The 25,514-nt window shown below is 38.8% G+C and overlaps 1 protein-coding gene across 1 annotated transcript in view; it reads left to right on the top strand.

Moving 5' to 3' along the window:
- Positions 1 to 25,514, top strand: part of LOC126281238 (uncharacterized) — a 201,012-nt gene that overhangs the window by 21,282 nt on the left and 154,216 nt on the right. The window lies entirely within an intron of this gene.

The following is a 25,514-nucleotide window of genomic DNA, read 5'->3' as shown; positions in this document are numbered from 1 at the left end:
ACCCTTCTAAAAGACTCCTAAAAAGATTGGGATAGGAAAGAGCCGTCCTGGCTTCCATGGCTGTACCGCTGATCCTTTTGTATGTCCTCCCTGCTCACCTTAATTAACTTTATACTTACCAACACTACTTCACCTTTGAGGGGCAGACATACAAACAGATCAGGGGTATGGCCATGGAACCACAATACTTCACCTTTGAGGGGCAGACATACAAACAGATTGGGGTTATGGCCATGGGAACCAGGATGACTCCTTCCTGTGCCAACCTTTTCATGGGTCATTTAGAGTGGGGTTTCCTGGGACCCATAAGCCTTCAGTCCCAGGTTTGGTTTAGATACATTGGTGACATCTTTGCTGTATGGACTTACGATGAGGCTGACCTGTTAAAATTCCTGGAATCTCTAAATAACTTCTGCCAACTAAATTTCAAGTTTCCCTATTCTGAATTTCATGCTAGTTTCCTTGTGTTCATCTCATCCACACGAAAAGCCAGCTGCACTACATTTTGCATCAACTTACGCTATGTTATCAAAAGTATCCAGACACCTGGGTGAAAACGACTTACAAGTTCGTGGCGCCATCCAACGGTAACTCTGGAATTCAGTATGGTGTTGGTCCATCCTTAGTCCTAATGACAGCTTCCACTCTCGCAGGCATATGTTCAACCAGGTGCTGGAAAGTTTCTTAGGGAATGGCAGCCCATTCTTCACAGAGTGCTGCACTGAGGAGAGGTATCAATGTCGGTCGGTGAGACCTGGCATGAAGTCGGCGTTGCAGAACATCCCAAAGGTGTTGTATAGGTGTTGTGAGGACTCTGTGCGGGCCATTCCATTACAGGGATGTTATTGTTGTGTAAGCACTCCGCCACAGGCCGTGCATTATGAACAGGTGCCCAATCCTGTTGAAAGATGACCACACCATAACACCACTGCACCCAAATTTTACTGTTGGCACTACACACATTGGCAGATGACTTTCACCAGGCAGTCACCATACCCACACCCTGTGTCATTGGATCACCATGTTGTGCATTGTGATTTGCCACTCCAGACTACATTTTTTCACTGTTCAATCATCCAGTGTTTACACTCCTTACACCAAGCGAGTCGTCATGTGGCATTTACCAACGTTATGTGTGACTTATGAGCCGCTGCTCAACCTCGAAATCCATGTTTTTTCACCTCCCACCTAACTGTCATAGTACTTGCAGTGGATCCTGATGCAGTTTGGAATTCCTCTGTGATGGCCTGGATAGATGTCTGCCTGTTACACATTACAACCCTCTTCAACTGTTGGCAGTCTCTGTCAGTCAACAGACGAGGTCGGCCTGTACACTTTTGTGCTGTAAGTGTCACGTCACATTTCCACTTCACTATCACGTTGAAAATAGTGGACCTAGGGATGAGTAGGAGTGTGAAAATCTTGCTTACAGATGTATGAAACAAGTGATACTCAATCACCTGACCACGTTCGAAGTCCACGAGTTCCACGGAGCACCCCATTCTGCTCTCTCACGATGTTCAATGACTACTGAGGTTGCTGATATGGAGTATCTGCCAGTAGGTGGCAGCACAATGCGCCTAATATGAAAGACTTATGTTTTCGGGGGTGTCCGGATACTTTTGATCACATAGTGTATCGTTTAGGGTGAATAGGCATAGGCAGTGGGTGTATACCAGCAACACACAATATCCTGTTGCGTATCATGCTCTACAGCATGACAGTCATGACCTTGATGGCTGTCTCACCATTAGTGCCATCTGGATTCTTCCCTGAGACACGAGTTTCTCAGAACTCTGTGGGTGCCAACTAACGTTACAGCATATCCTTGTTTCTTGCCACCCACCTTGCTTTAATTTATGCTAATTTCTTTTGTCTCAAAATTTTTTCACAGTAAGTACTCATTTCTTCACTCTGTTTTAGTTTTCTGGATCTTTAATTTTCTGATCTGTCTATTTTTTGCTACCCCCCTCCCACCTCTGTTACACACAATACACTTAACTTTTCACTCTTATTAACTTGTGCACAGTCTTTTAGCAAGAATCTCTGTCTTGCATATTATCCAGTCTTCCATGTTTAAACTCTAAGGTTTTGAAATCTCATCTGATACAGACCCCAACAATGAGTCTTTCCTTCTCATCCCAATGGTAAGTCTCCCTTGATTAAGGGTTCTGGGTGATTTTTCTGAACTCTAACCCTCTTCCTAAACCTCTCCGGTCCTTTTCCTTCACCCCTCTTCCTTCCCCTTCAAGCCTTCTGCCAGAAGAAGGAGCCACTGACTCTGAAAGCTTTTATACATAAATCCTTTATTTATATGTGTGTTATCATGCCACTGCATTATGAGTGGATTTTTTATCTATCCAATTACTGAATATTTATGCAGCTTCTTTCAGACAGTATTTCATTACAGATAACTGTATTGTCTGCAACAAGTATGAGATTAATATTAATGTTGTCTGCAAGGTCACTAATATACAACATGAACAACAAGTGTCGCAACACTATTTCCTGGGGCACACTGGAAGTTATTTCTACATCTGAACATGACCTTCCATCCAAGATAACTTGTTGTGTACTACGTACCAAAAAGTTCTCAGTCTAACATGTTAGAAGTTTCTTTTTTGTCTTGCATATACTTTTTTTAAATTGTTCCTCTTGATCATATTTTCATAGTACTTCTTCACACTCTTTAAAAAACATTTATAGTTAATTTTGTTTAATTCAGCAAATTCTGCCATGTTCCCATTAGTCTTTTCTTAAAACTCTTGCCTTCTCTTAGTAGCTGTTTTATTCCCTTAAATATTTTAATTTCTTTTTCTCTCCTCCTGTTTGCAACATCTTGTTCTGTTTGCATAAGTGTCTTTATTATATGATTTTCCTTTCATTTAGTAGTGTGTAATCATCTCTTTTGAAGATGCTAAATTTATTTATGCAGCCCATTTGATCATGTGCAGTAGTGTGCTAGATATTAGACTTAAATCATGTGTTTATAAAGCAAAGTAATCATGTTTACATATATCAAACAGTGGAATATCCAGGATGGAATTTATCAATATCATGAAAAGGAAAGTTGCTACTCTCCTTATAGCGGAGATGCTGAATTGCAGATAGGCACAACAAAAAGACTCTCACATTAAAGCTTTCGGCCTTTTGGGTTCGTTTGCGTGCACACGCACTCGTGTGTGTGTGTGTGTGTGTGTGTGTGTGTGTGTGTGTGTGTGTGTGCGCACGCGTTTGTGTCTGTTGTTGACGAAGGCCTATCTGCAACTCAGCATCTCCATTATATGGTGAGCAGCAACTTTCCTTCTCATGTTTACATATATGTATATTAAAAATTACCAATTGCATAACTTGAATTTCTGTTTTGACTTACTAGATAGAAGCAGTGTTGATGTATATATTCTCTAATGGAGCTTGCAAATGCATTTATATTTTATGTATCTTTTAGAGTATCTGGCAGCTTGGACAATTTTATTTCTGTAGAGCATGTACCTTTCAGGCATATACTATAGTGACTGAGATTACATGAAAGTTTCCTGTTAATTTTTTATTGTGTTTATGTAGAATTGACATATTCAGTATATATATCCCATTTTAGGTCACTTTGGATGCCAACACCAATAATTTTGTTACCTTTTTTTATGATGGGTTGATTGTTGATGGTGACATCGTAGTAATGCGATATGTTATTTTGACAGCTATGGAAGTTCATTAATACTATCTCTCAGGTTTTCTTACCACGATTGATTAATTGTGTTCTTTATGATGTACAACTGAGTTTTGATTCTGTTTTATGCACAGTACTTTGATGATCGTTGGGGTCATCATCTTCAGGTTGTTCAAGCAGTGTTGTTGTACATACTTGTTCCTGGGACTCCAACCAGATGGTGAACTATTGTTGTTGTCATGCTACTATTTATAGCAGAGCACCTGTTCTTCCTGTTGATTCTCATGTATTTTTCAGAGCTTGCACCATTATTCCATGAAAAAAAACATTCTCTCAGCTCTTTCAAGCTTGGTTTTTAAAGTATGTTTTTAATTCTACTAATGTATCTTTGGACTTCTGCAATTATTGTCCTTATGTAAAAAGTAGTAGAAGCAGTTGGGTTTCTAAGGTCCATGTTTCATCTGTTCAGCAATGTTTGTGTAGTGAGGTGCTGGCACAGAATTAGCAGAGCATCCTCATGGCGCTGTAAGAGTTCCCTCAGGCCACTGCTCGTAATATTCTTTCATCGTAGCTGCAGCGCAGACATCCCAGGAACCCTGTCAATTCTATATAATGGGCGCACTATCCTGCCAGGGCCTGAAGAGGGGACAAGAGTGACTTAAATAATTGTAGACCAATCTCATTGCTGACTTCATTTTCTACAATATTTGAAAAAGTTATGTATTCAAGAGTAGTCTCACATTTAAGTGAAAATAATTTACTCAGCATGTCACAGTTCTGATTCTGGAAGGGTTACTCGACTGAGAATGCTATCTATGCATTTACCCATCAAATAGTACAAGCCCTAAATAACAAATTATCGCCAGTTGGTATTTTTTGTGATCTCTCCAAGGCATTTGACTGTGTGGATCATGTCACACTCTTAGAAAAACTCTGGTTTTATGGAATTGAAGGCTATACACACAGCTGGTTTGAATCATACTTAATGAACAGAAAGCAAAAACATGTTTTTCGGGGTGCCCAGATACTTTTGTTCACATAGTGTATATGCTGATCATATTCCACGGAGTCTTCCAGTCTCCATTCTATTATCGTTACTAACAGTCAGTTTTTGTATCACTTGTAGTAATTTGATAAGTGGATATCACACTGTCTGTAGTTGAGGTTGGTGAGCATAAAGTGATTCAGCTAGATTGCTGTATAGCAAAAACATCTAGATTGAATATTAAGATCTACCCCAGAGGGATTCCTAACTTTCCATTAACATGTAATGTAGGCTCCCCCCCCCCCCCCCCACCCCCCCCCCCCCCCCACCCCCCACACACACACACACTATTCTTGGTAGTTTCACCTTTTAAAGCTTTTTGTCTAGGCATACATTCAAAAATGTACATGTTAAAGAAGATTTTACAGAGGTATTTTTGTTTAGATTAGATTTCTCCATTGGTTCACATGATTTAAAGTGAATTACATGTGTTTGCTGAACTTATAAATTTTGTACCTCAAAATAAAGAATAGTCACAATGGTATTATTTTGTTAAGTTTTGCTGTCTTCTCAAAACAGCCAAAGTGCTTGTATTTCACATGAATGTGGGGTGGTCATTAGATGTAACATCATCAGTTAAACTGCTCCAGATCCCTTGAGAATCGATGCTCCTGGCAGCGGTAGATCCACCAGCATTAGCCAACTAAATGAAAGAGGTGACATAGTGGGAAAGTACCTCAGATCTTGGAAGAGATGTGAAAGCACAGGAATTAAAGTGATTTTATATTGTACAACATAGGTGGGACATCAGTACCTTTAGTCAGGAAGTTATGGGATTAATGCGTAGCACAGGTAAGGCTGCTATAGCACCAGTGGCGGGGAAATTATAAGATTATTCTACAACACAGGTGGGGCTGGTATAACACCTATAGCTTGGAGAATTATAGGATTATTGCACAGCACGGGTGGAACTGGTGTAGCACTTGTAGCGAGGTCACAAGTGTGAGAAGGGGAAAAAAGTCTGCATAGATTCTCAATCCACAATGTCTTGAAACCATCATTAAAGCAAGGCTATAATGGCTCTCCTGCTGTTGTAAATAAACTTTTCTGAGCTGCTAAGATATAATAATACGGACAAAAAGAAATATTTGCCAATTGCAGAGCTCACGTAAGCCAGTGTTGGTAAGCAGTAGGTCAGTGCACAAACCATTCTGTTTGTGTAGGACAGATCTGTTCCTCCTATAGGTTAAGGTAGAATGCAGCCCACAGTATTTGGCTTCTCCATGTTAGTTGATAATGATAAGCAATAAGATAATAGCATAAACCTGTAGATAGTTTTCACTATTTGCTATTTCTTAGTGCTAAAGAAACAGGGTAGTATGTGTATTGATTAATGAAAAGAGAATTGTACAGGCCAAGGAGTGCCTGTTTTTATGTTAACTCTGGATATCATGTAATATTGTTTGTATACATCTGGGGTATGGCTTTTTGTATTTGGGACTACTGTTCGAGTTGTTAGAAGAATGTGATATAAGTAATAGGCAAATGTGGGAGATGGCATTTAACATGCAGAAAGTTAGTAGGAAAGATTTCCTTCCTGATTCCCTTTACCCTCTCACAAGGTAAAATGACACAATTTTTAATAGGACTTAAAGTGATCTGAACTACGAAGTGTGAAAATCAGGACATTTGGACTCAGTAGTTGAGATAAAATGTAAACAGTGCAGAGGACAAAGTGACATCATGAGAGGAGGTGGACATGTGAAATATAAAAAAAATTGTAAAGAAACTAGTGTTTCTGTTCCAGCAGAATTTAAGGGTGAATTTTCTTCATGAAAGGGAGAAAATTTTAAAGGGTGAAACTTATAAATGAGACATGGAACTAGCAGTGCAGTGCCAGAGCAGAATTGGGCCATGCCAAAGTCAGATGCTGGCCAGTGGATTGCATGTTCATCAGCTTCACTGGGTCAGCCTGCAGGAGGTATTGTGACAGTGGCATTGATGCAACCCAGAAATACCTCTGTTACCACAAAATTGGCTGCCAACAGTAGTACTTGGTCACATACAACCCAGCTTGTCATCATTTGGCCAGATGGGCAGTATGTAATGCCCAGTCTGTGTGAGTTGGAGCCATCACGACTGCTAAGATGGCGGCGAGTATAGACGTTATAGTAAACTGCTCCACGAAATTTAGTAGTATTATTGATATAAATTGCGTATTGTGCAATGAAGAGGTTATAGAAGGTATCAGATTGTGTCCAGTGATTAATAAGTGGATTCACTCATTGTGTTTGTGTAAAACAAATATGACAGATCACTCATGTTGTTGTGGCCAGGCGCAGTGTGATCCACAAGTAACTGCTCTCACGAAATTTTTAAATGGTCACAATGAATCCGTTGAAGATTGTTTGAAACAGGATTTACAGAATGCAAGAAAATACATCCTCGACATTGAAAAAGTGGTAAGTTCTTTTGAAAAAAGAAGAAACTCGGAAGAAAGTGTTATTTGTAATCGTTTCCCTAATCCTATAGAAACGATCCATTCAAAACATCATGAACCTATGTTAACATTATTCTCGGCAAATACTAACAAGTGCAGCAAGCTGTTATTATACAGGCCTACTGAACAATTAAATGCTGCGAGTGTGATGTTTAAGTCTGCCAATGATGAAAACAGCAACCTCAAAAAAGTGAGTTTAACTTCTAAATCTACAGGGAAGAAACTTAATGTCAATCCAGTGCCAAATAAAAGTGAAATATGTATATTAGGAGATAGCCATGCCAAAGGAGTAGCCAGTATAATGATAGCTATGCAATCTCGCTACAAAATTACTAGTGTTGTGAAATCAGGTGCACCTCTTGGCGAGATTGTGAAAAACTGTGAAAAGCTAACAAAAAATTCCTCTGTCTGTGTCATAATAGGTGGTGCAAACGATGTTTATCGTAATGAAAGCCATCATGCAACAAGAGCACTCAAAGAAACTTTGGAAAAACTCTCACATATAAAAGTTTTCGTGCTTAGTGTTCCACATAGGCATGACTTAATAAGTAGCTCGTGTGTTAACCTAGAAATTAACAAAGTCAACAGGAAAATAAGAAAACTCTGCTGCAGTTTCCCACAGGCTACCTTTATTGACGCAAACAGCATGGAGAGAGCTCACTTTACAAAGCATGGTATGCACAGGAACACACAGGGAAAGGAAGCTATGTGCAAACAATTGTTAAATACTATTAACTGCAACACAGTGGAAGGTCGTGCTGTAATCCCTCTGCCAGTATGCTTAATAACAAAAATGAAGAAAATGAATGGATCAGAAGTTTCAGTACCTAGATGCTCAGATGATTCTGTTTCTTCACCAAACAGAGATAACTCAATGGTTACATGTACTGCAGAAGAAGAAAAGGCAGCATTTCCACTCTGTGAACCTACAGCAACACCACTTGTGCACCTGCCTACATGCAGTTCGTCAAAAATATCACTGCCAGCAGAAACACCAGCTGCAACAGCAGTACAACCCCTGGAGCCTAGAGCAACAGCAATCTTATCCCCACCTGCAAGCTAGTCAATAGCTTCATCATCTTCAAGGGAATTGACAGCATCAGCTCAAGGTAAATCAACAAGCAAGTCAACAGTTTCATCATCTTCAGTAAAGAAGGAAGCATCTACTGAAGAAAAATCGACATCATCACAGAGAACAGGAGGTAAATGTAAAGTTGTGTGTCCTCCTCATCTGAAGGATTTTTTAACCACAGGCACGAGAAAGAAGAAACCACCAAAATAGATAATAATCCAAACAACTTCTCCATTTTTCATCAAAACATAAGGGGAATAAGAAGCAAACTAGATCAATTAGAAGTTAACATAAATAACAAAAACTTTATGAACAATGCTCAGATCTTATGTTTCTCAGAACACCATATTACAGAAGGAATTGAAATGTTACATATAGACAGTTATAGCCTTGCCACCTACTACTGTAGAGATAGCATGAGAAAAGGTGGAGTAGTAATTTTCATTAAGAATAATTTAACTTTTAGATCTGTAGATGTAAGGAAATATTGCAGTGACCAACAGTTTGAAGTGTGTGCAATAGAAGTGACATTAAACAGTTCCAAATTAATAGTAGTTACAGTGTACAGGGCACCAGGAACCAATTTCACAGTCTTTATGGTTCAGTTAGAATTGTTACTATCAACCTTATTTTCTAAAAATAATGACATTATCTTACTTGGGGACTTTAATGTCAACTTCGCAATGGAATGCAACAACAAAGTAGAGCTCTAGAATTTGCTGAGTTCCTACAATCTTACATCAGTGGTTGACTTTCCTACTAGGATCACACCTGACTGTCTATCTCTGATAGACAATATATTTTTAGATGTAAATTTATACCAGAACTTCACTGTCACTGCAATAGTAAATGGTGTATCAGACCATGATGGACAGCTCCTCACTCTACATGACTACAGACCTGTCAAGAAAGCAGTCCCATCCTGGAAGGCAATCAGACTTATGAACAAAGAGACCCTGGAATTTTTTAACCATAAGCTGCAGCATGAAGATTGGAATTCAGTTCGCAGAGTAGATGATGTTGATACAAAGTTCAACATATTCATAAATGAATTCCTATCCCACTTTGAAGAAGCTTTTCCTAAAAAGTTTGTTAGGAACAATATTTCCTCGTCCTTAAAGAAGCCATGGATCACAAAGGGTATTCGAGTGTCAGAGATCCGGGGTACAGCATAGAGTGTGACCTGGCAAAGATTGCATCGGCATCGAATCATACCAGTGTTGGGTTTGTGTCGGTTCTGGAGCGCCACGACCGACCTCATTTGACCTCTTCTGTCAGGAGAGTTAATTTGGAGTTGGAACGGCTACTTGGATCTGGTGCGGGGTCACACATTGGTGTGGTTCGTGTTGATTCACTCTGTAGGTGGGACTATACTAGACATGGCCTACACCTCAACAGGAAAGGGAAGGGTAAACTGGCTGGGCTGATAGCAGGAAATTTAAAGGGGGGAGGAACTACATCTCATGGTGGAAACTCTTTTTTAGTGTAAGATCAGTGTCCAGTGGGAAACTCAGCCATGCAAGTACTAAAGATGTCAAAAAAGTTCAAGATAGTTGCAAAAGTAAAATGAAAAATGTTAGTATATTTCATCAAAATATTGGGGGATTGAACAATAAAATTGATGAGCTTCTGCTTTGTTTAGAAGATATAGAAACTGAGAATGTAATAGATGTACTATGCCTGTCTGAGCATCACATTGTCACTGATATGCAAAAGGTTAGCATCAATGGGTACAAATTAGCTGCACATGTAAGTAGAGATAATATGATGAGAGGAGGAGTTGCCATATATGTCAAAAGCTTCCACAGTGCAAAAAATTTAGAAACTAAAAAATTTTGTGTAGAGCAACATATGGAAGCATGTGCCACTGAACTTAAACTAAAGGATGGCACTTTCATAATTGTAACAGTGTATAGGTCCCCCTCAGGGAATTTCCAGCTATTTCTGGAAAACTTGGATGCTTTGTTGTGCTATCTGTCAGACAGGGGGAAGCAAATTATCATTTGTGGGGATTTCAATGTTGATTCCCTGAAAGAGTGTAATAGGAAGAATGACCTTTTAGTATTACTCAGTTCTTTCAATTTGAGCTCCGTCATTGATTTTCCTACTCGGATAACAAAGAACAGCAGTACATTGATAGATAACTTTTTTATAGACCAAGATAAGTTTAAGGACATAAATGCTTATCCTGTTGAGAATGGTCTTTCAGATCATAGTGCACAGCTTGTTACAGTACATGACATAGCTCCATGCAGTATAATAAATCAGACTTTCAAAGCAGTGCGTTCAATTAACAATATAAATATTGCAAACTTTAGGGAAAGCCTACAGCAGCTAGACTGGGATGAAGTGTATAAGGAACCCGATGCAAACTTGAAATATAACTTATTTCACAATACATTTTTAAGGGTATTTGAAAATTGTTTTCCCAAGAAAATAGTTAAACATAATTCCAAGAAAACATATAAAAAACCTTGGCTAACTAAAGGAATAAGAATATCTTGCAACCGCAAAAGAGAACTGTATCTAACAGCAAGATGGAGTACTGACCCCGAAATTGTTCAATATTATAAAAACTATTGTGCGGTACTAAGAAAAGTTATTAAAAAGTCCAGAAGCATGTGTATCATGTCTGAGATCAGTAACTCTGATAATAAAATTAAAGCAATTTGGAATATTATTGAAAGGGAAACAGGGCAACCAAGAGCACAGGAAGACTTTAGTGCAATAAAATTGAATGACAAGTGCACTAACAAACAATCAGAAATTGAAAATATTTTGAATAATCATTTTTTAAATGTTGTGGAGAAAATAGGATCTAGATCTTCACTAGAAGAGGCAAGGCTATTAATAGAAGAGGCCATACCTGCACAGTTTGAAACAGCTGTAATTCCACCAACCTCTCCCTCTGAAATCAGTAAAATAATAAACTCACTAAAAAGTAAAAGCTCTTACGGAATTGATGGCATTTCCAGCAAAGTACTTAAAGCTTGTTCCCCACAGATAAGTAGAATTCTCAGCCACGTATGTAATAGCTCTTTGGAGCAGGGTGTTTTCCCTGATAGACTGAAATATGCCATTGTAAAACCATTGCATAAAAAGGGGGATATGTCGGATGTCAACAACTACCGCCCAATCTCTCTTCTGACAGCTCTATCAAAAATTTTTGAGAAAGTAATGTATTCAAGAGTAGCCTCCCATATTTGTAAAAATAAAGTACTAACAAAATGTCAGTTTGGTTTTCAGAAAGGCTTTTCAACAGAAAATGCTATATATGCTTTCACTGATCAAATATTAAATGCTCTGAATAACCGGACATCACCCATTGGTATTTTTTGTGATCTCTCAAAGGCCTTTGATTGTGTAAATCATGGAATTCTTTTAGATAAGCTAAATCATTATGGTTTGAGTGGGGCAGTGCACAAATGGTTTAATTCATACTTAACTGGAAGAATGCAGAAAGTTGAAATAAGTGGTTCGTGTAATGTTAAAACAGCTGATTCCTCAAACTGGGGTGCTATCAAGCACGGGGTCCCACAGGGTTCGGTCTTAGGTCCTTTACTGTTCTTGATATACATTAATGACTTACCATTCCACATTGATGAAGATGCAAAGTTAGTTCTTTTTGCTGATGATACAAGTATAGTAATAACATCCAAAAACCAAGAACTAAGTGATGTAATTGTAAATGATGTTTTTCACAAAATTATTAAGTGGTTCTCAGCAAACGGACTCTCTTTAAATTTTGATAAAACACAGTATATACAGTTCCGTACAGTAAATGGCAAAACTCCAGTAATAAATATAGAATTTGAACAGAAGTCTGTAGCTAAGGTAGAATTTTCAAAATTTTTAGGTGTGTCCATTGATGAGAGGTTAAACTGGAAGCAACACATTGATGGTCTGCTGAAACGTCTGAGTTCAGCTACGTATGCTATTAGGGTTATTGCAAATTTTGGTGATAAGAATCTCAGTAAATTAGCTTACTATGCCTACTTTCATTCACTGCTTTCGTATGGCATCATATTCTGGGGTAATTCATCGTTGAGTAGAAAAGTATTCATTGCACAAAAACGTGTAATCAGAATAATTGCTGGAGCCCACCCACGGTCATCCTGCAGACATCTATTTAAGGATCTAGGGATCCTCACAGTAACCTCACAGTATATATATTCCCTTATGAAATTTGTTGATAATAATCCAACCCAATTCAAAAGTAATAGCAGTGTGCATACCTATAACACCAGGAGAAAGGATGATCTTCACTATGCAGGGTTAAATCTGACTTTGGCACAGAAAGGGGTAAATTATGCTGCCACAAAAGTCTTTGGGCACCTACCAAACAGCATCAAAAGCCTGACAGATAGCCAACTAACATTTAAAAATAAATTAAAAGAATTTCTAGATGACAACTCCTTCTACTCATTGGCTGAATTTTTAGATATAAAGTAAGAAAAAAAAAAAAAAAAAACTTAATCATTAGTGTCATGCAATATTTTGTGTAATGTAATTTCTTGTACAGACATCTTTTATTAACCTGACACGTTCCACATCATTACGAAGTGTCGTATTCATGATCTATGGAACAAGTATTAATCTAATCTAATCTAATCTAATCTAATCTAATCTGTAAATATAAGAGAGAACTTTATGTTGCAACCAGAGGGTCAAGGGACAGAGAATTAATCAGCCATTATAACATGTATTGTAAAATCCTAAAGAAAGTTATTCAGACATCAAAAGCACTGTATTATGTAAAAGAAATTGATAACTCCAATAATAAAATGAAGACTGTCTGGCAAATAGTTAACAAGGAGACAGGGAACAATAAAAAAAGAGCTGTAGAAAACTTCATAATCAAACATGAAGGGAATCTTGTGCAAAATCCTGAGATCATAGCTGAAATCTTTAATAAACACTTCCTGTCAGTGTCTGAGCAAATAGGCTGCAAGGGTTCTGTGAATGATGCCCTGACCTTTTTGCGAAATGCTTTCCCTAACAAAATCATCCAAATGCATATTAGACCTGTTACAGTATCAGAAATTGAAAGAACAATTGCCTCCATGAAAACCAAGAACTCCTGTGGAGTAGACAATATTTCTAGCAAATTGTTAAAGCAGTGTTGTACTTCTGTAAGCAATATACTGTGTCATACTTTCAATGCCTCTTTGCAGCAAGGAATTGTTCCTGATAGACTAAAGTATGCTATCGTGAAGCCTCTCTTTAAGAAAGGGAGAAAACTGATGTTAAAAATTTCAGACCAATATCTCTCCTGACTGTGTTTTCAAAGGTACTAGAAAAGCTCATGTATTCTAGAATTTTAGAACACCTACATAAATTCAATATTCTCAGCAAACATCAGTTTGGTTTCCGGAAAGGTCTGTCAACTGAACAAGCAATATATGCTTTTATAGATAAGGTTTTGGAATCTCTAAATGAGAAAATGGTGACAACAGGGTTATTTTGTGATTTATGTAAAGCCTTTGACACTGTGAACCATCAAATACTGTTACTGAAGGCAGACCATCTAGGAATAAGTGGTGTAGCAAATAACTGGCTTCAGTCATACCTGACAGAGAGGAAACAGAAAGTAGTCTTAGATAAGTCAGACAATTTGTGTGGTGGAATGATTTCATCGGAATGGAGAGACATAAATTGTGGAGTTCCACAGGGCTCTATTCTTGGTCCTTTACTGTTCCTGTTATTTATAAATGATTTACCTTATTCTTCAATGATTCAGTGCAATTTTACCATCTTTGCAGATGATACTAACATAATGGTTAATGGTCTTAAATGTGAAAATGTTCAAGAGTCTGTTAATACTATTCCTATAGATTTAATGAAATGGTTTACTGCAAATGGTCTTTCACTTAACCTTAGTAAGACTAATTATATTCAGTTCACCCCAACTGCCAAAACTGAGGAAGAAATGACTGTTAAATATGCCACACAGGTCATAGAAAGAGTGGAAGTAACAAAGTTTCTAGGCGTGAAGATTGACTGTAGAGTAAACTGGTCCCATCACATTTTAGATCTTTACAAGAGACTCAGCTCTTCAGTTTTTGCAATGCGAATCATCTCTGACAGTGCAAACTTAAGCATTAAAAAAGCTGCATACTATGGTTACTTCCATTCTTTGATGGCATATGGAATTATTTTCTGGGGAAATCAACCTCTTGCAAAGAAAATATTCATTGCTCAGAAGCGTGTTGTAAGAGTGATGTCTGGTGTAGATCCTAGATGCAGCTGCAGAAGCCTATTCAGGAATCTGGGAATTCTTACAACTACTTCTCAATATATATACTCACTTATGTGTTTCATAAGTAAAAACACTGATTTATACAAATGTAACAGTGAATACCATCAGTATAACACAAGGAGGAAACATGATTTCCACACTGAAGGTAAAAATTTGAAGATTGTGCAGAAGGGTGTACAGTCCTCTGGTATAAAGATATTTAATGCTCTTCCTCCAGAAATCAAATGTGAAATTGCCAACAAATCTACATTTAAAGAGCTTCTGAGGCAATTTCTTTTAGCCATGTCATTTTACAGTTTGGAAGAGTTTATGAAACACAGTGAGAAACGGCCTTAAAATAAGATGTATTATCATATAAATTGAACATTAAGCTGAACATTCTTGTCACATATGTAACTCTTTTAGTGTTAACTGCTTATATTTAACAGTCTGGGTTATATGACCTTTTCAGGTTTAATTTACTTTGTTTTATACCTGTAATCTGTAGGTCTAAGGATTCTCATTCCATTATGTTGTATTATGGATCATTGTAGTGGTTAAGTAACTTTATATTCTTTACCTGTAAACATAGTGTACAAGTACTTGTCATTGACAATGTAAAAATTGACACACACTACATCCATGTGAAATTGTCACAGTTGGATCCATGGTGTAAGAAATAAATAAATAAATAAATAAATAAATAAAATCACTTTAACACTGCAGCCACTAGGTCATGAACAGGGGACTACTGCCTGTCTGCTTAGCTCGGGCAGCCAACAATGCACCAGCTACCCACTCCTGCTCTTCAGCATTAGTCCAGACTTCTACAACGGACAACACCATTGTTGTGCTGCTGAGACTCTGTGACCTTTCACAATAGAGAAGATGTTGGTGGCCATGTGTGACGAAATTGTGGCCATGCCCTGCTGCCTCATCCAGCATACCAGAAATGCCAGCTCAGTGCTCTGCCTCTCGGTCAGTGTGTGCACTCTGCTTGCCGAGAATCATTGCCTGCAATTACAGCGCTGAATATTACAAGGGAATACTGGACCTTGCCAGAAAATAGAAGTGACTCAGAAGGCTGTTTGAGCTGAATAAACTAATAAAGAGCTGTTTTATGGTCACCGCTGGTTTATCTGCAGCTTTCCCATGAGCCGTACCCACGTATCGTACCTGTCTCCAAACCGTATATGATTCCAGACATCACCCACAGAAGACTCAGTCATGCCCTGGCAGGCAAGAATTACACAACTGTTCATGTCCCCTTCTGCACCATTATAGTGCTGTGAGAACATTTTTATTTTTTAAAAATAAAGCATGTGAATGTGCTTAGAACAATAGAGTCCCTCTCCCCCTCCCCACTGCAAGTGTGAAGTGTGAAGTGCATACTATATTCAGTTTCTTCCAGTTGGGGTGTGCAATACTGCCAAAATTCATTGACAGATAAATAATCTATAAGGTGAAACTTTCATGAGTGGCAGCAAATGATGCGGAGACTTTGAATCATGACATACAGGTGTTCATGTTTCAGGCTGTCAGGGAAGGAAACTAGTGTCAATCAGTGAGCTTGTTCAGCAAGTGGATCAGACGATTCCAGAAATTTGCTGATTCACAGTTTCTGTGTTGAATGATTCATTTCCCAAAATTGCAAGGGCACCTCTCTCTACCATCGTCAGTGAGAGACTTCAGTATTGCAAATTCTGTGTGAGATGGTTTCCCAAGATCATTGGTGAACATTACAAAACATAGCAAATTGTCACTGTCTTAATGTTTCTCCAGCACTACACTGAAGAAGAAGATTTTTCAACTGAAGAAGCAAAAGAGCAATCCAAACAGTGGATCCATTCTCATTCTCTGAGTAAGAAGTGCAAGCAAACATTCTCCATCAGAAAGTTCATGACTGCTATGTTCTGGGACTGAAAAGAAGTTTTGCTGGTGGAATTGATGGAATGTAATGCAATCATCACTGCAGCCTCAAAAAGCTTGACTCTTCACCATGTACAAAAGGCAGTTCAGAACAGGCCAAGAGAAATGTTGTCATCAGGCATTGTACTTCTTCATGACAATGTTTGCCTACACATTGCAGCTGCAGCAGAGATGCTCCTGCAGTGGTTTCAATGTTAATAGACTGTAGGCTTGGATGCCTTAGATTCTCATCTCTTTACACACATAAAACACTGGCTAGGAGACAGCACATTGGTACATACAATGAGCTGTAGACCAGCATAGAGAATGTGCTGAAAGCACAGCCAACTGCCTTCTATGATGAGAGTATTAGAAAGTTGGTACCTCACCACAACAAATCTCAACGTCATAGTGGCAGCTATGTCGAGAGGTAGTTGGAAGGTGAAGCTAAATGTAGCAAATAAAAAACTCTTTATTTTCACTGTGGTTTCCATTTTGTGACCGATCAGATGGTGAAAAAAAGAAGTAGCTGTCATAATTACATAATACTGTCATGAGCTGTTTGCATGCCCTGGGGCATAGTGGTTAGCACCACTGGCTGGTGTACTGCAGTTCACCAGTCCAAACACAGCCACCAGCAGTTATTTGGGTATTTATCATTTCTAGAATGTTCTTGAAATATCTTATGTTTCTAATGTTTGTATATTCTTGACCATTCAATGATTGTGGAAGTACCAGCATTCTGGAATATTTGATGTTCCTATACATAGCTGCACTCTCCATCCAGGAAGTCAGTTCTGTTCTGACTGTAGTACATTGGTGTTTGCTATAAATGTGCTTATGATGCTAAGTGTTGTATTTAATTGTTGACCCTGGTTTCAGATTTGGACTTGAATGTGGTTAGACATAATATTGTTTACATGAAATGTATACACTGTTGTGAATATGGATACCCTCAGTTGTATAATGGAATGTGCCAGGCTAGGACTCGAACCTGGATCTTCTGCCTATTGCAAGTGGTTGCCTTATCCTACCTGTCTGAAGGAACATTGCATCATACTTCTGAATAACACAGGCATTATAATATTGTTTATAACAATGTTTGATTACAACACTAGGCATTTCAAAATATCTGTATTACTGAGCTCCAAATAGGCAATGTAACAACCATCACTTACATGGACAGGAACCATAATACAAGACTTACATCATTCTCATGGTCTGTGTTTTTAGGAGACTAATGAATTCCAAACCAGCAGTAAGTCAATTGCACAACAGACACATGCCAGTTTTCTTCAGAGTTACTGGTCACGAAATGAAATGATTTGATTGTGTCACAAAATTCAGTAAGTGGGATAACATGACATGTTCGACAAATAAGTCCTTTTACTTGGAGGACAAATGCAGCAGTGGTTAGAGAATGATGGAGAAATGCTGGGACAAATTTCGGTGTGGCCTGAGAAAGCATATGGTGTCAATCAGCAACAAGTCAGTTTAGTTAAAGAACAATTGAAGGATAGGGCTCAATATCATAGAGAAATGATACAGTCCTACGTACAGAATGCTTTGGCCTCATGCCACATTATGAATACAAAAGTGATAGAAGCTGACAGAACCCCACAGTTGATGCAAGGAGCTGTAAAAGACATGTACCAAGCTCTTCTGCTAAAGGATGTCACAACAACCAAGGAATTAATCAAGTGATGCCAGTGTATCAAGGAAATGCAACAGCAAATAATTCACAAAAGAAATATGACTGACTCTTGAATATGGTCCCTGTGGGAGACCAGCAAGACCTCGCCTCTCATATACACCAGGTAGTGAAAGAAGAGATAAGAGCATTTTATAGTAACCAGAACAGTTGGACTCAGTAAGCAAGAGACAGCAGCCATGAATTTCCTGTTGAATCAGGAAGTAATGACAAATTTGAAGAGAATCTTTGCCACCAGCCAAACATGCCAGGAAGAATGAACTCAGCTAACTCTGACTTTTTCCTCTACCATTAAGTGACAACCCAGAACCTGATGTCACAGGTACAACCAACATCTATGCCAAGCATGAACAGACCTTTGGAGGATAGAGGACAACATGACTATATGTTTCCATTGGTCATCCTGGGTGCCTGTACACTACAGCAGAGAAAGAAAGATAAATGTTTGATGATTACTACACCACCAGACATAAACCATCACAATAGTTCTATTCATGCCAGTCATCTGCAGATGATTATAGTTGACCTGTGATATACAGCCTATCGATGTACCCTGGATGAGGTGATTTCCCAACATGCTGTAGCCATTCCCTGTTGCCATACAGAGGTTAGCACCTTTGGAGATGAGGTCATCACAGACCCTCCATGAACAATAGTCACCGAGATTCTTGGAAACCTCACTGAGGTCATCATCGACAGTCAACTTGTCAGTGTGCTAGTTGACTCAGGGGCTTCATTTTTTGTAATGTCAGATGCTTATTGTCATCATCTAAAGAAGAGTACGTTCAGTGCTATGAAGGTAGTTGTGCTCAAAGTCACAGATGGGAAATATGTCCAGGCAACAGAAACATGTATTGCAAGAATTACTATTAGTGACAGAACACAGGCTTCAGAGTTTGTTGTTTCAACAGAATGTAGTCATAATGTTATTGTTGGATGGGAATAAATGGAAAACAATCTCCACTCAACACCTCAACTGCTATGCTGTCACTAAAGCTGTAGTAACTGCCTAAGCTCCAGAAATTGCAAAGTTTTTTTTTAATGAAAGACATCATTTTGAAGCATGGAACATCCCCTGTGATGATCTAGATCAAGGAAAAGTTTTCCATTAGAGACAAGCACCAGAGATAATTTCATGATGCATCATCCACAGGATGATGACTGCTTACCATCCACAGGTGAATGGTCTTCAAGAACACTTCAATAAGATGTTGTCAAATATGCTCTCAGAGTATTCTGATTTCAAACTGCGCGAGTGGGATACAGTACTGCCTGTCATGACATTTGCAGTGAAGCAAGATACTACAGGCTTTACATTATTCTTTCTGCTCCATGGTCATGAGGCTTAAATAATAGTGGATGCACATTTTTCATATCGACTGGATGATGCTCAGCTTACTACATGAAACACCTTATCACCAGGACCGAAAGTGTAGATGGCTCACATGTGGACCCTGGATGCTCAGGAAGAAGATCAAGAGCATTATAAAGTCAAACAGCTACTAGTAAGATACAGCGTGGGAGATTTGGTATGGACATTTTCCTTAGTCAAGGATTACGATTCTTTGTCAAAAAGAAAAAAAAAAACCAACAAAGAGATGTCATCCAAATCCTTGGTATAAAGCCCTACTACAGAGGCACAGATTGACGATGGAAACTTAAGATGGACCATTGACAAGATCTAGGTCCAGTGTGCTGTTGTTGTCTCCAGAGAGAACTTCTGTTTCTCCAAGAGGGGCAGGAATGCAGTGAGCTGTGTTGCATGCGATATTGTGAAGTAGTTAGCTTCACTGGCTGGAGTGCTAAGGGTCACCAGTTCAAACCCAACTACCAGTTATTATGTGTTACTTAGTATTTATCATTTCTAGAAAGTTCTTGAAATAGCATAACATTTGTAATAAACATTCTGTGTAACTGCAAGGGGACAAGCTGGGGCCTGATGCCAAAATTCAAACCCTTACTATCATCCACAACGTCAGCATTTACACCATGCCAGCAGCTCCATCCATTGCTGGTGCAGTAATCGGCATTTCAAAACACTTTGATGGCGTTTGGCAGGCCACATAGGTGAGCTCGTTGACAACAAGGCCTGCCTTGTTTTGCATAACAGCAGGCTGTCCAGCCAGGTTGGGTTTGTTGACACAGCTGGGCTACAAATTGGCATCAGCTGTGAACTGGCTGCTGCTGTTAGGTCTCCAACATTCTTCCTGGTGCAGGATGCCACCAGATTGTGTAAGGGTTGAACCAAGGCCCTCCTAGTCACTGAGCCTTGGTGCCATTACCAAAAACTTAGCCTGTCTGGACAGGACATACCCATCACACCAGCAGCATAACAAAAACATAAAGCAGCTACATCAAAAGCAGCACTATTGAGGCACACTGACCGTGCAAGGCCTCATCACGACTGGGGCAGCAGCTACTACTATCCTTGTGACACCACTTGCCACCAACATGAGCTGCAGGATTGATTCCTGACCACGAGTGTGGTATATGGACACCAGCGTGAACATGGGGTGTGCCATCAGATGAGGGTGTGCACTTATGACTGTTGTAACTTGTTGGAGTAATTAAAAGTTTTCATGCTCATTATCACTCTAGCTGTAGCCATCTTCAACTCTGATGGACTCCCTAAGTCCTTGGTAACTCAGTAAACCCACAATACCCAAATGGGAGTGCAAGTGCCACACTGACCACTAGAAGACTGGCTCTTCCACCCCTCTGTAGCAATCATTGCACCACTGATGCTCTACATGTTGGCACCCAGTGTGCAATCATCCATCTTCCTGCATCTCTACATTTGGTGACAGCAGCGGTATTGCCAAAGGTGCTATGATCATCAGCAATTCAAGTAAGTAGCAGCATGTGTATTGTGAATTTTAAAATTTTCCTGGCGAATTGACTGTTCCAACAAATTTCGGGCTTGCAGCCGGTCGTCGTTCAATAGTTCGCATGATATTTTAACTGGGCACCTGTCAGTCATCTTCAGGTGAGCCGTCGCAGATTGGTGAAAATGTCCTCCGTTCCGCAATATATAGCGTACTGTAACTATTCTGCACATGCGTCGAAAACTTGATAGATGAACCACACTGCCCGCCGGCAGTGCCCTCGCTGCTGGAATAGCGGAACTCAGTCCCCCTCTGCGTTGCTGTTTGCCACGGCCGTCGACGCACTCTGTTGTCTTCGATTTGAGCAAATTGTGGAGATGATGGGATTCCATGCACTGTCCAGATAGTAGCCGTTGGCACGGTTTAACAGATTTTCTGCCAGTCATATTTCTACGGATTCTTTAATAATGGAGTCCCAGAGAGTCAGTTGCTATGGACAAAATCATTGTTTTCTCATACTCCATTGAATGTCCAGTAGAAATACAATGTTCAGCAATTGCGGACTTGCTTGGCTGCAAAAGTTGGGTGTAACGTTGATGTTCAGTGCAGCGTTCTTTCATGGTGCGTGTGGTTTGACCTATGTAAGCCATACCACATTGGCATGGTATCTTGTAAATTCCGGCCTTTCCTAGTAACAGATTGTACTTAACTGATCCCACAAGGTCCGCAATCTTCGATGGTGGGCGGAAAACCACTTTTACCTGAAATTTTCGGAGGATTTTTGCTATTTTAAACGAAGTGTTGCCAACAATAGGAAGAAAAGCTAAAGATAGTTCTGGCATGTTGTCCTCTTTATTTACTTCCTGCTTCTTAGTTTTAACTGTTAGTGCCCTATTAATCTGCCGGATGGAATACCCATTTTCGCTGAATACTGTCTTTAGATGGGCGAGTTCTTAAGGTAAGCTATCTAGATCTAAGACAGTATGAGCTCTATGAACAAGTGTTTTAAGCAAACTCATAGTTTGCAATGGGTATGGCAACTCGATGCTTGCAGGTACAAATCAGTATGAGTGGGTTTCCGGTAAACTGAATGCCCTAGAGAACCATCATTCCTCCTTCGAACCAGGACATCCAAGAAAGGCAAACAACCATCTTTCTCTATTTCCACGGTGAACCGGATGTTGCTATGAATGGAGTTGAGGTGATATAGAAACTCCATTAATTTATCTTCTCCATGAGGCCACACTATGAAAGTGTCATCCACATACCGCCAAAAAACTGTTGGTTTCAGGGCAGCTGATTCAAGCGCTCTATCTTCAAAATCCTCCATAGAAAGGTTGACCACCAAAGGAGACAGGGGGCTACCCATGAGGACACCGTTAGTCTGTTCAAAATATTCTTGATTAAACATAAAATAAGTTGAGGAAAGAGCGTGCCTGAACAAAGCCGTGATATCAACAGGAAACATGTTGCCAATCATCGTCAAAGAATCTGCAAGAGGAAATTTTGTAAAAAGTGATACCACATCAAAACTTTCTAGAAGGTCTACACTGCTGAGACGAAGAGCCCCCAGTCTGTTGATACCTTAGCTTGAAATTTTATAACAAACTCCCAAAGGTTGTGTGTGAACTACTGATGAATAAGTTTAAGCAATTTCATTAATAGCTCTTTCTAGAACTACATGCAGTTTGGAGAAGAATGCAACAGAGCTGATGAAATGCTTCAACAAACTTTTGTAATGTAAATGTTGCCAAGCGAAGGCAATGCAAAAATAAAAAAGAAAGCATTCACTCTATAATGTAAAGTTCAGCTAAAGGTTTTTGGGGTGCAATTTGCTATTTGTCATAGTGTTTGAAACCTGTAGAAACAAAACAAACTTAGTATTTGCTAATGTGACTGTTGAAAGGTCATTGATATACCCAAGAAAAGAAAGGACTCTTAAGACGGAACCTTGCAGGACACAACACCGCAACATGCAATCAGTTACGATTCAAATAATAGCTGAACACTTAATTATTTTGTATGGACACACGTTGTTTTCTGTCAAATAGTGGAAAAAGCAGAATGGTATAATGACAGTATTATGGAAAAGGTAGATGTTGAGTCACAAACAGGCACAACAAAAATAGTGCTAAACAAGTAAGCTTTTGACCAAAAGGCTTTCGTCTATATATTTACACACACAAATTCATACATGCATGACTCACACACGCACGTAACCACTGTCTCTGGCGGCCAAGGCCAGACTGTCAGACAGATATGACTTGAACTGTTTTGAAGGATTCCCTGTTACACAATAATGTTTTAATTTACTTAGAAGGGTGTTGTGATTTACACTGTTAAATATGTTTGACAGATCACAGAATATACCAGTAACCAGTAATTTATTATCTAATAAATGAAGTACATTCTCACTATATTCATAAATAGCCTCCTCAGTAACAGTACCATTTAGAAATTCAAACTATGGATTTGACAGTATGTTATTTATAGTCAGTTGTTTAAGGATCCACTCATATATTAAAGAGTCTAAACTTTGTGAGAACAATAATGAAAGTGAAGATAGTCAGTTTTGATACAGTGCCTTAACTACAGCGTGTTTAACCCAATCAGTAAGTGTTGCACTAGTAAATAACTGGTTACCCAAATAACTGGAGATTTTATTAAAATCAGTAAGCTACTTTTATTAACTTTGTGATACCATGATTATTGTAAAATAAAGTTTTGGTTTTAAAGATTTTTTTGATAGCTGTTACATTTTCTGATGTAATGAGGAACATATTTGCATTCCTGGAATTGTTTGTAATGGGCTGGGCTTCAGCATTCCAGGGCAGCATTTATTGAGCCTGAACCATCTTATTAATTACCTATTTTAAGTGCTTGTTAAGGAGTGAGCTTATCTGTACAACACATATGTTGCCCATGTGTCAACTATTCTTTAACTCATCTGCTCCTCTACAACTGTAGATTTACAAGTTTCCTTATTCACTATAAATCATATTGTTGACTGATGTGGCAATCACCACCTCATAATGCATTTCCTCTGACGTCTGGATTACTTTCTTCAATGCTCGTATGTTTGTCTTTTAATGAACTCCTATTCTATTTCTGGATTCAAATTGCCTGCATATGTTTCATACTACATATTCACATTTTCACTTCTTGTCTGTGTACTACCATTCAAGTAATCACAGTGAAACAGAATGGAAGAAAAATTACATTTGTATTTCTCAGTTTCTGTTGTCTTCTTTCTAGTGAGATCATTCGATCCTTAACTTTGGTGCTTGGTATTGCTTTGGTACCAGAAAAGAAGAGAATCAAAGTGTTTTACATTTGTTGCTCTAGAAGTACACTGAAAATAAAGTTGCCTTACAAGATAAGAAATCAAGCAGTTCTCCTCTTAATTGACAATGACAGAAATATCTGGAAAACACAGACAAGAAGAAGGGACACAATGGTAGGGCGTTTGCTAAGCTATCGTGGTATTAGAGGAAGCTGTAGAAGGAATAAACTGGAAGCTGTAGAGGGTATAAACTGTAGGGGAAGACAGAGATTATAGTATATCCAACAAAGAATTGAGGATGTTGAGTGTAACTGCTACTTTTAGATGAAAAGATTGACACAGGAGAAGAAATCATTTAGTTGCTGCAAGAAAGATGATAAATTAAGTGCTACTTAATAATTTCTTTCTGTGACTCATTGTTGGCACACAATTGAACTTCACCTTTGGTTAAACTTTATTTTATAATTACTTCTACTATGAACTTGAGCAACAATGTTTAATGTTTGACTCTCTTTTCCTCTAACTGTCCTAGCATTTATCCTGTTGCACAGGGTCCATTGTTCTTATGATTTTGCAAATTTATTTCAGTTTAATTTTATGAAAGATGCCCTTCCTCTCACCATCATCATCAGTTAACCTAAGGAAAGGAAGTTGAGCACACCATCTGTTTGGCAATCATGTTAGTTGTTTTCTGTGCGTTATCATATTTTAACTGTTTGTGTATTGTGAAGGGGGAACAACTCAGCATTTCCATAAATGATTGTGGCAAACCACTTAAAAATCACACTCAGGTTGGCCAGTGTACCCATCCAGTGGTTGTTAATGTGCCACACACATTCCGTCTGGGTCTGGCTCACATCCATGTATCAAAAAATAGTGTGCTGCATGAACTGCATGAGCAGGTCTGTGTTAGTTCTGGATTATCTGCATGATAGTAATGCTGGAACTTTGTAGTTCTTATTACTGGCCTCTAGTATGAGGGTAGGATCATACACATCTGCAGCTAGCAGACATTTGATAGCTGTGAATGTGTGTGTATGTGAGAGCATGCGCATGTGTGTGTGTGTGTGTGTGCAAGAAGCAACTGAGTCCTTTATCCCCCAAGTTGTCATGTAAACTTTTTACAAGATAAAGATCACTGACCTATTTGAAATTTCTAAGTAGCTTTAAATTATCCAAGTATCGCAGAAGAAAGTACTGCTTTATGGAAGGTTTTGTGTTTTCTTGAATAATAAAAGGAGTGATTTAAAACTAGAGGGGACACTACAACACTTTTTAACTCTGTCAAACATTTCTGAACATGTGTTTTTATTTCCACAATTTCT

Source organism: Schistocerca gregaria, chromosome 7, assembly GCF_023897955.1.
Source record: "Schistocerca gregaria isolate iqSchGreg1 chromosome 7, iqSchGreg1.2, whole genome shotgun sequence".
Taxonomy (NCBI): domain Eukaryota; kingdom Metazoa; phylum Arthropoda; class Insecta; order Orthoptera; family Acrididae; genus Schistocerca; species Schistocerca gregaria.
This window is presented reverse-complemented; position numbering and strand designations above follow the sequence as displayed.